Source organism: Cyanistes caeruleus, chromosome 5 (genome assembly GCF_971803275.1).
Source record: "Cyanistes caeruleus chromosome 5, bCyaCae1.hap1.1, whole genome shotgun sequence".
Classification (NCBI taxonomy): Eukaryota; Metazoa; Chordata; class Aves; order Passeriformes; family Paridae; genus Cyanistes; species Cyanistes caeruleus.
The window spans coordinates 14,534,871-14,548,323 of NC_141705.1; the positions used below are offsets into that span (position 1 = coordinate 14,534,871).

Sequence of the window (13,453 nt, forward strand, 5' to 3'; positions counted from 1 at the left end):
GCTGAGGTCTCAGTCCTTGCTAAATGTTTAATGTTGTGTGTACAAAGAATAGCTCCCACAGGAGGAATCTCCAGCACAGAAGAGGCAAAAATGAAATCATCCAGAAGAGTGATTTGAACTTGGCTCTTTGACATTGCAAGGATACTCTAATTGGATTATCAGATCTTGTGAGGTGGAACCTCCCTTGCTTTTTTCTCTTTGCAAATGGGTAGAAACATTTAGCTCCAGGCTTGTGGATTGTAATCCTAGGCAACAGGAGAAACCTTCACAGCCCTCACTATGACTGGGCGAGCTGATGGTCAGCACTGTGTCGGTTTTAGCTCTATTTTACTCCTGACTGCCTGTGTTGACTCTTGACTCCTGACTCCCTGTGGATTGCTCTAAAAAGTCTGTATCTCCAAGCTGGAGGCCCTGGGCAACAAATGATGAAAGCTTGGGGAACTCTGTTTCAGTCTCTGTTCAGGGGAATCCTGAGAGATCTGTGGAAAGAAACACTGAGCAAAATAACTGGTAGAGACTTCAGAGTTATCTGACTCTGGAAACCAGTGTGTATCAACAAGAAGAGGAAGTTAAAAAAAGCTTTCTTACTTATATGTGCTGAGGAGAACATATGGGAAATACTTCCTACCAAACACTGCACTAAGTAACTCATTATCATTTATTTGGCCTTTTGCATTAATTAATATGTAAAATAATTTAAAAGGTGTCTCTCCTGAAACATATAGTCCTTTTACCTTGTTTTTCCCAGTGTTCTTATTCCATACACTTTGATTAATATCACAGAGTGAACTTGAGGACATATAAAAATGTGTTCCTTTGAAGTGAAACTAAAGTAGAAAGTGTTCTCCCAAAACACACCTTGGCTGTTCTTATGCTAGAGCTGAACCCATAGGGTCAGCCTGGAGTTGAGTAGAGTCGAGCATGGGGACGTGCATTGTGCAGCACTCATCTGCAGATCTTGTGCTGTGCTCATAAAACCGCTTTGGGCTTCATTCCTCCTACAGTCAGTTGACCAAGAAGTTTCTCTGAGCACCATAAATTGGCACAGCTCTGCTGAGGCAGCTGGGACCCCTTTATATGGCCATTTCCTGGGAGTGATGAGCATTCTTCCAGTCACCTATGCCAGCTGAGGTGAGATGCTTTCCTCCCTTGTTCCCTTTCCTTGCACACAACACATGGTAACAGCCATTCTTGGAAACCTGTCTGCTGTGGCAACAATTTAGTTCATGCTCAGAATTGTGTCACCTCTCCAAAATGCAGCTGTGCCAGCTGACTTGCTGCCCAGCTGCTGCAGTACCTCACTGCTGGCCGACAGCCTCCTGTGTGAACTTGACAATCTTCCTCTTTGTGTCAAGTTTAGATGCTATTCAGTCAGACTTTCCTTTCTTAGCTGCTCTTTTCTTCTTCATGAAGAAAGGCACAAGATAAGAAGGAGGAATAGATCAGCTTCCTTGATATCCTTCTTAATTGTTTGAACCCAAATCAAATATCTTCTATTTTTTTTTTCTTTTATCTAGTGCAGGTATTGAATGAATAAAATTTAATCTTGAAGTGCTGAAACAAATGATTAGAATGTTATTTAGTTATCAGGCACTCATAGGGGTCATGGGATAATTAACGCATAATCTGACTGCAAGCAGCATTTAGAGTTATTGTATTGATATTTTTATTCTTTTCATATTGAAAAAACTAAAACCTTCTGGGTTTTTTAGAAGGGGACCTCCCTGCCCCCCTTCTTTTGTGTTGTAGAGTAGCTACAAGTACAGAGTGCTTTTCTGAAACCAGGGAATTTTATGGTCAATCCTAATGGGATCTGCCATTGAGATAACTAAGACTGTGAATGCAAGATGACATCTGGGTGGTATTAGCAGAATTTATATTAAATTGAAACAATATGAATATTTAGAATAATGCAATGTAGAATACTTAACCAAACTTTTGTGCAATGGATGCATAGTTCTGCAGTTGAAACATTTTAAGCAATGAAAAGTGGGTTAAAAAATAAGTAAGAATGAAGCATCTCTTCACCTGATACTGACATATAAAATTGCAAAATAGCAAATATTGCATTATTATAGATATTTCAAGAGAGTGCATCAGTATTGGAATGATTGCTAACTGTTACATTTGGGCTGAATTCAAGAGGGCACAGTGTTTTAGAACCTGATTATCTCTCCTAACTTGCTCTTTATCTCAGTGGGTAGAATAGAGGTAATAATTAGAGAATTAAGCTTTGCTCACTCAGTCATGAAGTGCAAAAATTCACTTGCTGTTTCATATTTATTTTCCAGCTGGAGGAGTTTAATTTATTTTGCTTTCTGCTGTGCCCACACCTGACCGACCAAAGCAGCTTCACGAGGGTCCCAGTGATCTCTGCTATTTAACCCCTGTACCTCTTCCTATTGCTTTGCAAAGCAGCTTTCCTTGGAGGTTTGTGCCCCAGATCTTTAGATACAGCTTCAGTGACTGTCACCCCTGTTGATCCCTGAGTGTGACAGCATATCCATAGAGTACACTCACAGTCCTTCCAGAAGGACAAGAACTATGAAGAGGAACCTGATAATGATAGATGGCAGGGTCTGGTCTTCACTCAGCAATATGTAAATGTTAGATGCTTTTACCACCTCAGTTTCCCACTGTCAGATTCATAGGTCATGGTCTTTTTGCTTGAGAAATAAAATAATATTGTGTCCAATGGGAAGATATAATACTATATCACTGAGTGATACTGATGAACAATGTGTTCCTTTAAAATTACTATTTCCTGTCTGAATCCAGATGTTTACTCTGGTCCCTGTTGGCAAAATGCTGTCTGTGAGAAAGTCCCTGCTGTCTGTCACAATACAGTGTTATCTTGTGAAAGGTTCCTTAAATATCTGCAAGGTCACAGAGATTAAATGTTCTCTTGGGAAACTCAGGAAAAGTAGAATGTCAGCATCACCTTTCATCCAAGGGAAAGGTTGAATGACATTTCCAGTGATATTGATTAGAGCATTTTTGAGTGTGAAAAGAGAATGGTGATTTCAACATCTGCAGTGAAATGCAGAGGTAGAAGCGGGAGTCTGTGAGTGTAGACAGCACTTCATTTCAGAAGAAATTCAAGTCTGGGGATCAGGAAATCTCTTTCCTCAGAGTGCTGGGGTCTCGTCACTGGGGAGCTTTTCTCTCTCTTCATTTGCACAGGTAAAATTGTGGACTGAGGGGACCATGCACAATGCTACCTCCCTCTCTGAGGTACCTTCTTCCCTTACTTGTCTTCCAGGCTGTAGTGCTAGGGAAAACCACTTCATCTAGGATGCTCCTGTGCTGCACAGTCAGAAAGGACATTCCAAGCCATCTGTGAAAGTCACAGCTTTTAAGATGCCTTCATCTTGTGCCAATTCATGCTGTAAGACAAGTCACTGTCAGCCCCAGAAAACTGTATCTCTGTAAACAAAAGTGAACAGCTATTTTATCAGAGAGCTGACTTCTCTCTGTCTCTACCACAGCCACTTCCACTGACTCAGGGGTATTTGTGTCGAAGGAAGGATCTATCCTTCTTGACTAAGCTGTCTTGACTGTTTAGAATATAGTTTGTTTCAGATCACATATTTTATACAAACGGTGTCCCTACAATGCTTCTTGCATTAAATAGGGCAGCAGAGTGAAAAATTACCAAAGGATGTAAAGAAGAAAAGAGAATGGGGAACGGCAATTTTCATCTGGGGTAATCTGACAGCTTCACTGAATCCAGTGGACATATCCTGAGTTCTGTTGCAGATTCTCCAGACAAAAATCCATCCTAATTTTTTCAAAGATCAGAAAAGTGCTGAAATAGGGAGTTACAGACAGACTGTTTTAACTTGCAGAGCTGCAGATGATGTTTTGGCACCAGAAATGGTGGGGGTTTTGCCAGCTCACAAGGAAGATGACAGTGCAAGGAAAGGAGAAATAGAAAAATAAGGGCAGGGAGAAGAGTCTGAAACAAAAGAGTCTGAAGCAAGTCTAGAGTGCATAATTAATACAAATCTATCTATTCTTTTTGAAATATATTTTTTCCTGCAATTCTGAAGCAGTAAAATTGAAACAAGTCATTTAACAATACAAAGAAATCATCTTCACATTCTAACTCAGTATAACTCAATTTGACTTCATTATTAATAAAGTAATAAAATAATCTTAATTAACGTTCAGATTTTCTATATCTTTGCATAATTGGTAGATGATCTTCTGTGCAATGAGCATTTTTCAGTTTCAAGATTATCTCCAGGTTGAGCTCCCAGGCTCTCACTTGATCTTTTGTTGTCCTTCTTGACCTCAGTCTTCACAATCAAATGGCTATTTAGATCCTTATGATTGCAGCCCGAGAAAGAGAAGGCAGGGGAGGTTTATCTTTAGCCTGGCCCTTCTGTAAACCCATATTGTTTCTTTGCTATTACAAAAAGAAATTGGGGTTGTAAAAGTCTGCATTACATTGATCGTCTACTGGGTTCAGAGACATAATGGGTTTTATTTGATTTCACTTACACCAATGTAAATTAGAATGAGCTGTGTTAAACCCATCAAAAGAAGCAGCTGCATTGTACTGGTGCAAGGGAAATATTAAGACCCCCTGCCTCTCCCACAGCAGCAACTTTTCCCCCATTTCTACATTATCTAACAGTGTTGAGTTAGAACAGAGTAAGAATGTTGCACAAAAATAGCTTTCACATTCTTGTATGAGTATCCAGCAAATTTTAGTCTAGCAAGCTATCAGGATGATTACTTAAATTTTATGCAGGGATCACTGCAGCAGAGGGATGTGTTCTTGCCAACAGCAAAAGCTTGGGAACAAACAGACAGCCTGGCAAGATGCCATTTTTGTCTTCCCTGATTTTCTAGGACTTCACTAGGGAGGCAAGCTGGGTTTTTTTAGCAACCTTGATACTCTATGACATACAAGATGCTGCCCTGAAAATCATTGATTGCGAGGGCTTTGATTTCCTAGGGTAAGTATTGGCAGGTAGCAGGGGAGAGGTTGCAGAGCTGCCCAAAGGCACTGACTGATGTTGTTGAGTGGCAGTAGGAGACAGCATCTTTCAGCTCTATTTTACTGATGGCATTAGAAACAGAAGTGGGTCTCACCTAAGTCTGTGGAGCTGTCACCTCACCTCTGAGGAGGTTTGAAACCCAGATGTGGTTCTAATTGCTTGATCAAACTCTCTGTGTACAGGCAGGGCAAACTGTCTGGGGTTAGGGCTACAGACAGCAGCTGCTGAAGGAAATGGCAGAAGGGCAGTTCCACAGGATCTGCTTAGACATTAAGGGTCTGTCCATCCTATTGGTCCTGAAATACAAATAATAACCTTACCTCTTTTGCACTAGGAAATTCTGCAGGGAGCCTGTATGGATTCATACATTCATTTCATTATGGCAGAATCAAGAGCTAAAGAAATGTGGGAAGGTGGGCTCATGCCAAGGTTTTACATAATTTTCTAATATTTGTAGCAATGGGGAAATGCAAAGTAAGGTTGGTTTGGATTTTGCTGTTGTTATTGCCTTTTGTAAAGCACTCAGCATATGAGTCATGTCACTTGAGTTTAACTATCAAAACCTGTGTATCTAGTCTAAGCCAGTCACCTCATCAATTGAGAGGGAAAGGCATTCACAGGCAGCAATTAATCTAATTCTAAACTGGGGGCCTGAGATAAGTGATCTGAATACCGCTGAGGAATCTATCTGACAAAAGGCAGAGCATAGATAAAGAGTATAGACAAATTAATTTCAGGCCCGTGAAGTTAGGGGAGACAAATCCATTTGGGGTCATTGATGATCACAGATATTTAACAGATGTGGAAAATAAAGATGGACCTGGATGTTATTCTGTGAAACAACTGCAGATTACAGTGCAAGGTGGTGAGTACTGAAGAGCCAAAGTGCTGTGGCCATGCTGTGAAAAGCTTCCTCAATGCTTTGGCATGCTGGAATAGTCTATTGTCCTTGAGTGACCTGTCTGCCATAAGGTGATTAGAGAAGAGATACTTGGCCACCTTTCTGATGCAGAGCAAAGTGGAAAGAATTCCAAAATGGTGGTGGAAAGAGACACCCTCATAGAGCCTAAAACACAGATGCTGAGGAACTCCTTGCTACCAGATGTTGCAAGGGCCAAAAGTGTTTCAGAGAGAGATTAGACAAATTCCTGGAGATTCAAGTGACCCGTGAGCAGAACTAACTGTACTGCAAGACCAGTGCATAGATACAGCTCAAAAAGGCCCTGAAACCTCTAAATCTGTAAAAAGCAAATTGAATTATTTTTCTTTTCAAACTGCCTGCCATGACCACACTCTGTGATTGCAATAAGGATATTGAAACAGCTGAGCTTTCCCTTTCTGGCTGTAAGACTCTTCCCATATTACAGCTTCTTATGGCTAGTGGATCACCTATACCAGCAAAGCATTTGGCTTCAGTCCCTTCCTCTCCAACAAGGTTGCAAGTGAAATTGGACATCAGTGTGTCACAGTGTTGTCACACAACACTAGCAGCTCACAGCAGAATGATACAAAGAAAAAGATTTTTATGGTTTATAAAATATATCTCCTATGGACAGCTTTTTTTGCAGGGAATCCCAGAACAGGTTTTTTATCTTCTGTTGGCAAAATATTACTGTGTTTGTTGCAAAAAAAGGTAATATCTACTATGGCCTGTTCCAATTTGGAAATATCTTGGATTTTTAATGTTAGGTAGTGACAATAAAGAAAATTAATCTAATCACATAGATTTTGTCTTATACATTCATACTCTATGAATTTCTTGCTATCCAGATGTAGTCATCAGGGTTTCCTAGCATTGTTTTTGCTTGTTGCTTTGTTAATATGGCATATTAGAGGTTCTTTTAGCAGTACACATTAGTGTTTGCGTTGAAAAGTAGACTTCCTCTATTTTTAGAAGCAGAATTCCTTCTTTTTGTAAATATCAATGCTTGAGATAAAATGCTTTTGTCAGATCTTCATAAAGAATGAAACCAATAAAATTTTAATTGGATTATACCTCAATTTGTCAGTACCTGGTATTTCTCTTTTCCCTAAAATAATCTTAATTTGTGCTTGGAGGAAACCAACCTATTTTAAAATCTAATCTTTCTCCTCCTATAATATCCATTTTCTATGAATAGCAGTATTTATTGATTCTTCTTTAACTGAAGCTTATTAATTAGAGTGGTACTTGTGAAGTAACTGCCTTAAGCAAGATTAGTGTGATCTACAAGTTCTTTTTCTACTAGGGTTAATCACAATTAATTATATGTAACCATTTCTTATAATTCTCTACACAGTCTAGGCTGATCACATGGTTTCACCCAGCACTTCTTAATTTTCTCATGTTGGGAAATGACAAATCAGAAAAGATTAAAACCAAGGTATTAATGAATGTTTTTTTTCCTGCATTATTTTTCAATTAGATTTTGTTTGCTCACCAGCAACACATGAAGCACCCTCATGGGAGTCAGCAAGTGACTGCCTTGCCAGAAAGGAGGCTGATGAAAACAGCCAGAGCAGCCAGAAGAATGACTGTGTAACCTTTGAGCTTTTGTACCATATCTATCTTCTACCTTTTGTAAAACAAAAAACTGTAGTCTGAAAAATGTCCATAAAAATTTAGACCTTTGAAACACAAGTGCTTAAATCTGTAAAAGTATTTAAATGCCTACCTAACACTGGATTGCAATAGATATTTAATTTTTACTGAGATCAATTATTGTCTAATAGGATTCTAGCCCAACTAAACATTCAGCCACCTAATTCTTGCTTATGTTTAGATCACAGAATATCCTGAGCTGGAAGAGACACACAAAGATCACGTGCATCTCACAGAACTGCACATCACCATCCCCAAGAATTAAACGTGCTTGAGAGCATTGTCCAAGCACTCCCTGAACTCTGTCAGTCTTGATGCTGTGGCCACTGCCCTGGGGAGCTGTTCCAGTGCCCAGCCACGGTCTGGGTGAAGAATCTTTTCCTGATCTCCAACCTAAACCCCCCCAATACAATTTCAGGCCATTCCCTTGAATCCTGTCACTGGCCAGAGAGAAGAGAGCAGTGCCTGCCTCTCCTCTTGCCCTCACAAGGAAGTTGTAAGACTGGGTTGAGGTTTCCCCTCAGTTTCTGCTCCAGGCTGAACAGACCAAGTGACCTCAGCTGCTCCTGGTATGGCTTCACCCCAAGGTCCTTCACCATCTTGTTATGCTGTGGCACCCAGAACTGTCCCCAGAAGTTGAGGTGAGGCCAGCCCAGAGGAGAGCAGGACAATCCCCTCCCTTGCTTGGCTGGCCATGCTGTGCCAGCTTCCCCCCAGGACAGGGCTGGCCCTCCTGGCAGCCAGGGCACTGCTGGCTCATGTTCAGCTTTCCCTCGACCAGGACCCCCAGGTCCTTTTCTGCAGTGCTGCTTTCCAGCATCTCATTCCCCACTTTGTTCCTATGTCCAGGGTTGCCCTGTTCAGGCGCAGAATCTGGCACTTTCCCTTGTTATCTGCATTTGAAGGCATTGAAATAGCTTTAGAAGTGCAACTCCTGCATGGTGCTAAGAAACTGAATCATGGTATGTAATGGTGAAATCTTGGGAGAGATGAGCCTCAGCCCTGCCTTGCTCCAGCACTGGTCCTGCTCTGACAGATGCCCATTCTGTGTGTGGGAAAAATCCCTTTTCATACATGGGTGTATGCTGGGGCAGGGGCTGAATTAGTCTTGTGCTGTCTGAGAGAGCTTCACTGGTTCCCTGGAAGGTCTCCTACCTCCACAGGGACTCAGACAAGCACTAAAGGAGGTAAAAAAATAGACATGCTCAGGGGACTGTGGCAATTTAAACTGTGAAGGTTGGATCTTGGCTTGGGTTTAAAGAATTAGAATTATCTTTTTTTTTATTTTTATGTAGCTTTGCATCTCTGGGGCCAGGCTGATGCCCAGGACCACACGCAGCCATCTGCTTGGTGAAGTGTGGAGGCTGGGTGTTTTCTCTGCCTGCATGGAGAGCCCTGCATGACTAGCCCAGGTACAGGCATCTGCTCTGCAGGTGTCTGCATTTTGTCAAACGGATCCTGAGTTCTGGCTCGCTGTTAGGCAGCTAAAGTCATGACTTGGATCACCTCCACAAACACCAGTCATGTACTGTAAGTATATTGCAAATTTCAGAATAAAAGAACTTGACAAGGAGAATAATATGCACAGGACTTGGCTTTCATTTATACTAAACCCGACTTACATTGCACAGATGTTAATAAAGGTGCCTTAGACATCTATTAAATGCAAATTAATCACAATTTAAAACAACCTGACATGGTCTGAGTGATATATGGTGGCTTTAATGTGACGGAGTAAGGAAGGTGCTGCTCTGGCATGCCTGTCTTTTCAGAAGAACAGGCTGTTCACATGGCAGCCTGCCTTGTTGGATCTGATTTTCGCAAATCTCTGCACCTTCCGCTTAATACAAAGTGTGACTTGGTACACCAGGAAACGGGCACAATTGCTCCCTGCCTCGGATGAGTTAGTCAAAGGAGGACCATTATCTGAGAATGTGGCATAAGTGGAAGGAAATGGTGTGAGGCTGAGCAGACCCTCATCTTCCACCTGTAGCTGTGGTGGGAAGCCAAATCAGGTAATGAGAAGAAACAGCTGCTGCAGACCTCACACTCTACCACATCATTGGCTCAAAGACATGTCTAGTGGACAAGAGGTGGAATGTGTATACAGTGCTGAGAGGGAGATGTCTTTTCTTCCCTCTCTCCCAAATTTGGATAGGCTTTTTGGTTACTAAAAATAAGGAAACCAGGATAAACTGGATATGCAACCTGTAACAGGAGCTTGTAAGAAGATGACTAGCACTAAATTGTGGTTTTACAGACAAAGGCCTATCTATTGACACTGACTACATAAAAAAAAATTGTGGTGCACACAGAAGCCAAACTTCAGATTTTGTCATGGTTAATAAAATATTGAATTAAACAGAAGTGAAACTACCTGCCATATCTAAAAGATAGTCTCAATGCCCTTTCAATGCTTTATTTTAAGACCAAGTACAAAAGGTTTTCACCTTACATAATTAACTTTTTATCATTAGGATTCAGAAAAATTGAATTGTGTTGGACACAGGTCATCATAATGAGAATTTAATGGATCTGTATTACTATGCAAGTTAAGCTTTGAATATGTGCTAAATGCATTACATTACCATTGACCTATGCAAATTTCCATCTCTGTGACTCTTTTTTTCCACTGCTGCTGCATTAAGACCCCCTCTTTCTCCTCATCTCCTTAAACAATGATTTCCTCATTTTCATATTAATTGCATCAGTTAACTGAGATAATGCTCCCACTGAAATGAGCAATAGGATGAATCACTGAAATGGTGCCGTTATTCTTTTTGCTTAACCAATTTCACAGGACCTTCACAAAGAACTGCCTTAATTTGACTTTATATAATTGCTTATCATTAGGCACAGCAGCCCCATGAAGTACCTTTATTTATTTAAGTCTCATCTCTGATTGATGGAAAATTAGTCACTTGCATATCTGAGGAACACAGATTGTTCTGCTACCAGGCAACTTCGATGTAGAATACCCTGGAGAACTTCAAAACAAGCAACTGCTAATGCATGCGGAATATAAAATACAGGCAAACAAAGTGCAACAGCTAATGACATCCAGGAGTTCCTGTAGAACAACTGTGATGTCACAGCCTTACCTGCTCCTCACTAAATTTTCTCTGTGAAAAAGGAAGGACAGGCAGGTGATGTTCCAGAAGAGATTATACATCTGGCTTCAGCCACAGATCTACTGTGCCTGTTCTGAACAGCGGTGATGCCTGTCTATCACACACTGTGTACATCGAAGGTTATAACATCCCTCCTTTTAAAATTAGCAAAGCACCCTACATGGTTTGGAATTCACTCAGAAAGCTTTAATCCACTTCTCATTTTTAATATTCTTAAAGTATTTATTCAGGACAGCTCAAAGGAATTGTTCACGCTTTTCTTCTTTGTAAGGAAAAGGGTGTGTGTGTGGGGAATTAAAATTTCTAAGGCAAATTATGCTGTTATCATCGACTGACATACTCAGAAGGGATCTAGAAAGGATGCCACCTCCAGCATAAAAGAAGCCATAGCATATTATCCTATCATGGGATTTGAGTTGAAGGATTGCCTCTAGGTCTCCTCGAAGCACACTGTGTACTTTTGTCCCTGTAGATGAGACTACCTGTCACTGAACTAGATATCAGCAGTCATTAAATCCATACAGTCATAATATTGTTCTTTCTAGACATCAATACTGTGATTCATTTTCCCCCTTACATTTGCTCCTGCTCTAATTCTACATGCCAGTCTCTCGTCTGCCTCCCCAGCAGAAGCCTCAGTTAACCTTTCCCTTCTTGCCAGGCTGTTGTGGCTCCTGAAGAGCACAGCACCCACTGGCCCTTTGGACTGAAGCCTCAAATCATCTTCAGCCACTGGCATTTGAGTCAGGAAAAAACTCCTAATGAGCTGAAAACGACAGCAAAGAATTATACCAATTATTTATTCAATGTGTTGTACTTGGGGCTGTATCAAATACAAACTATAAAGAGTATTACCCCATGGTCTTGCAGTCAGCAGTATTAAACCTTGGAATAAAGGCTGTTTTCAATTGTCTGGGAGGGTTAAATTTTGGTTTAATTCTGTTCCTGTGGGATCCCAGGTAAATGAAGTACAGTTTTGTTTTGCTTTATTTTTGTTAGTTTATCTCTGCCCAGAATACCTGCAGGAAAGAAAGTGGTCCCTTTCTTGGCCTGGCATTATACACATGGTTAAATAAATTACTTTGATTTTTGTGTGAAGACTGAGATCTCAAAAAGTAGCTTTTCATAACAGCAGTTATGAATACAAATTTATAAACATTTCCTAATGTTTATGTTGAACTACGTATTTGCAGATTTTCATGCCTCATTACAAAACAGGACATGCCCTGAGAAACCCAGATACCTGTTCTATTGAGTTCATTTCAAAATCTGGAATAACCCCTGATCTCAAAGTTGGCAAACCCTCAGTAATGGCCACCTAAAGGTAAGTTTGAGAACTAATGCCAAAGAAAAAGTCTTCTGTGCTTTCTTCCCAAATGCTGTCTTGTTCCAAGTTTAATTGAGCCAAATAATTTTTTTTCCTTGCTACATGGAACACATTTCTTCACCTTGTACCACTGACAGTCTCATACATCAGGGGTATAACTCACATGTCAGTGTAACCACAACAGAGGGCCAGGGCTACACCTGAGCATGCTTTGTATGAAGATGATGTCCTTATCAACACTTCCAAGGAGTTTCTGTGCTACTTAAGCTGCCCACATCCTGGCTGCCAAGGAATGTTATGCAAGCCTTTACCTTCCTCATGAGTTTTCATAGTTCATCCTTGCTTGTAAAACAATTTGCTGTAAAAAAATGTAGGAGACTATTTCCCTGAGTGCAAAACATGGAGCTATTCCAAAAGGTAGGTATTTGCAATTAGGAGACAGGATAGTCTTAGGTATACTTAAGTACCTCACTGTATATTGTCATTTATCTGTAGCTGCTTATTTTAGTCTAAAATGGCTAAAATTAATACAGTTGCAGGAATCTTCCCCCCACAAATCCTTAACAGCAACAATAATGACTGTGTTAAATCAGACCTCATTGCAATGTAATGAAGCCTGTCTGACATATTGCAGGTATGATACTAAGTAATTTCATAAATTATTAAACTGTAATTGAAAGTAATAGCGCAGATTACTTTTCGACACACTTAAAAAAAGACCTTGGCATGAAAATAAGGACTGTAGCATGACTGATTGGAAATAATGATCAATATCTTAATTTTAAGAATAGCCACAAGTTCCAAATTTAAAATCAGAACAAGAAAAAAAATGAATTTTAGTACTCAAGCTGCTCTTGACACTTTGACTTCTGTTTAACTTCTACGTATAGAGGAGAAATGGAAATATATTTTAACTCACAGAATGGGAAGCTCTAATAAATTTGGATCAGCTATGCTGAAATACTTATGGAAATCTCAAAATTTAGAGAAAAGAAATTAATTTCCTAGATAACTTTTAATATTTAGAAATGCATTTTCACTCTGCAACTTCAAAGAATCTGGTTTCACTGAAGACCTTGCTATTATATAAACTGTATCATTTTATGCCTCTGGACATTTTGTGTTTCCTGTTTCACCCCAGTTAGAGGTTAGGTGCCATTATATGTATTTATTTGTGAACATGCCTTATGAAACCAGCCATACCCTTGCACTTCTGCTCACTTAATTATATTTACTCCAGATCCAGTGGCTTGATGCATTTAGGCAGTGATTTAAAGAAAAAGTCAACAAACCTTTGGGTGTATTTTTAGATTGTTTAGCTTGGGATATTGCGGCCATGAACTGCATGAGAATAAAGGTATTTATTAGATTAACCTGATTGTTAGTACATTTCATGTGGTGCTTG

General features: G+C 40.1%; 1 long non-coding RNA gene across 1 annotated transcript; it reads left to right on the forward strand.

Moving 5' to 3' along the window:
• Window positions 1-5,700: 5,700 nt before the first annotated feature.
• LOC147652937 (uncharacterized) lies at window positions 5,701-9,136 on the forward strand. The gene is made up of 3 exons (XR_015287418.1): window positions 5,701-5,874; window positions 7,415-7,527; window positions 7,772-9,136. It is a non-coding gene; the product is annotated as an uncharacterized LOC147652937 (long non-coding RNA).
• The last annotated feature ends 4,317 nt before the right edge of the window (window positions 9,137-13,453 follow it).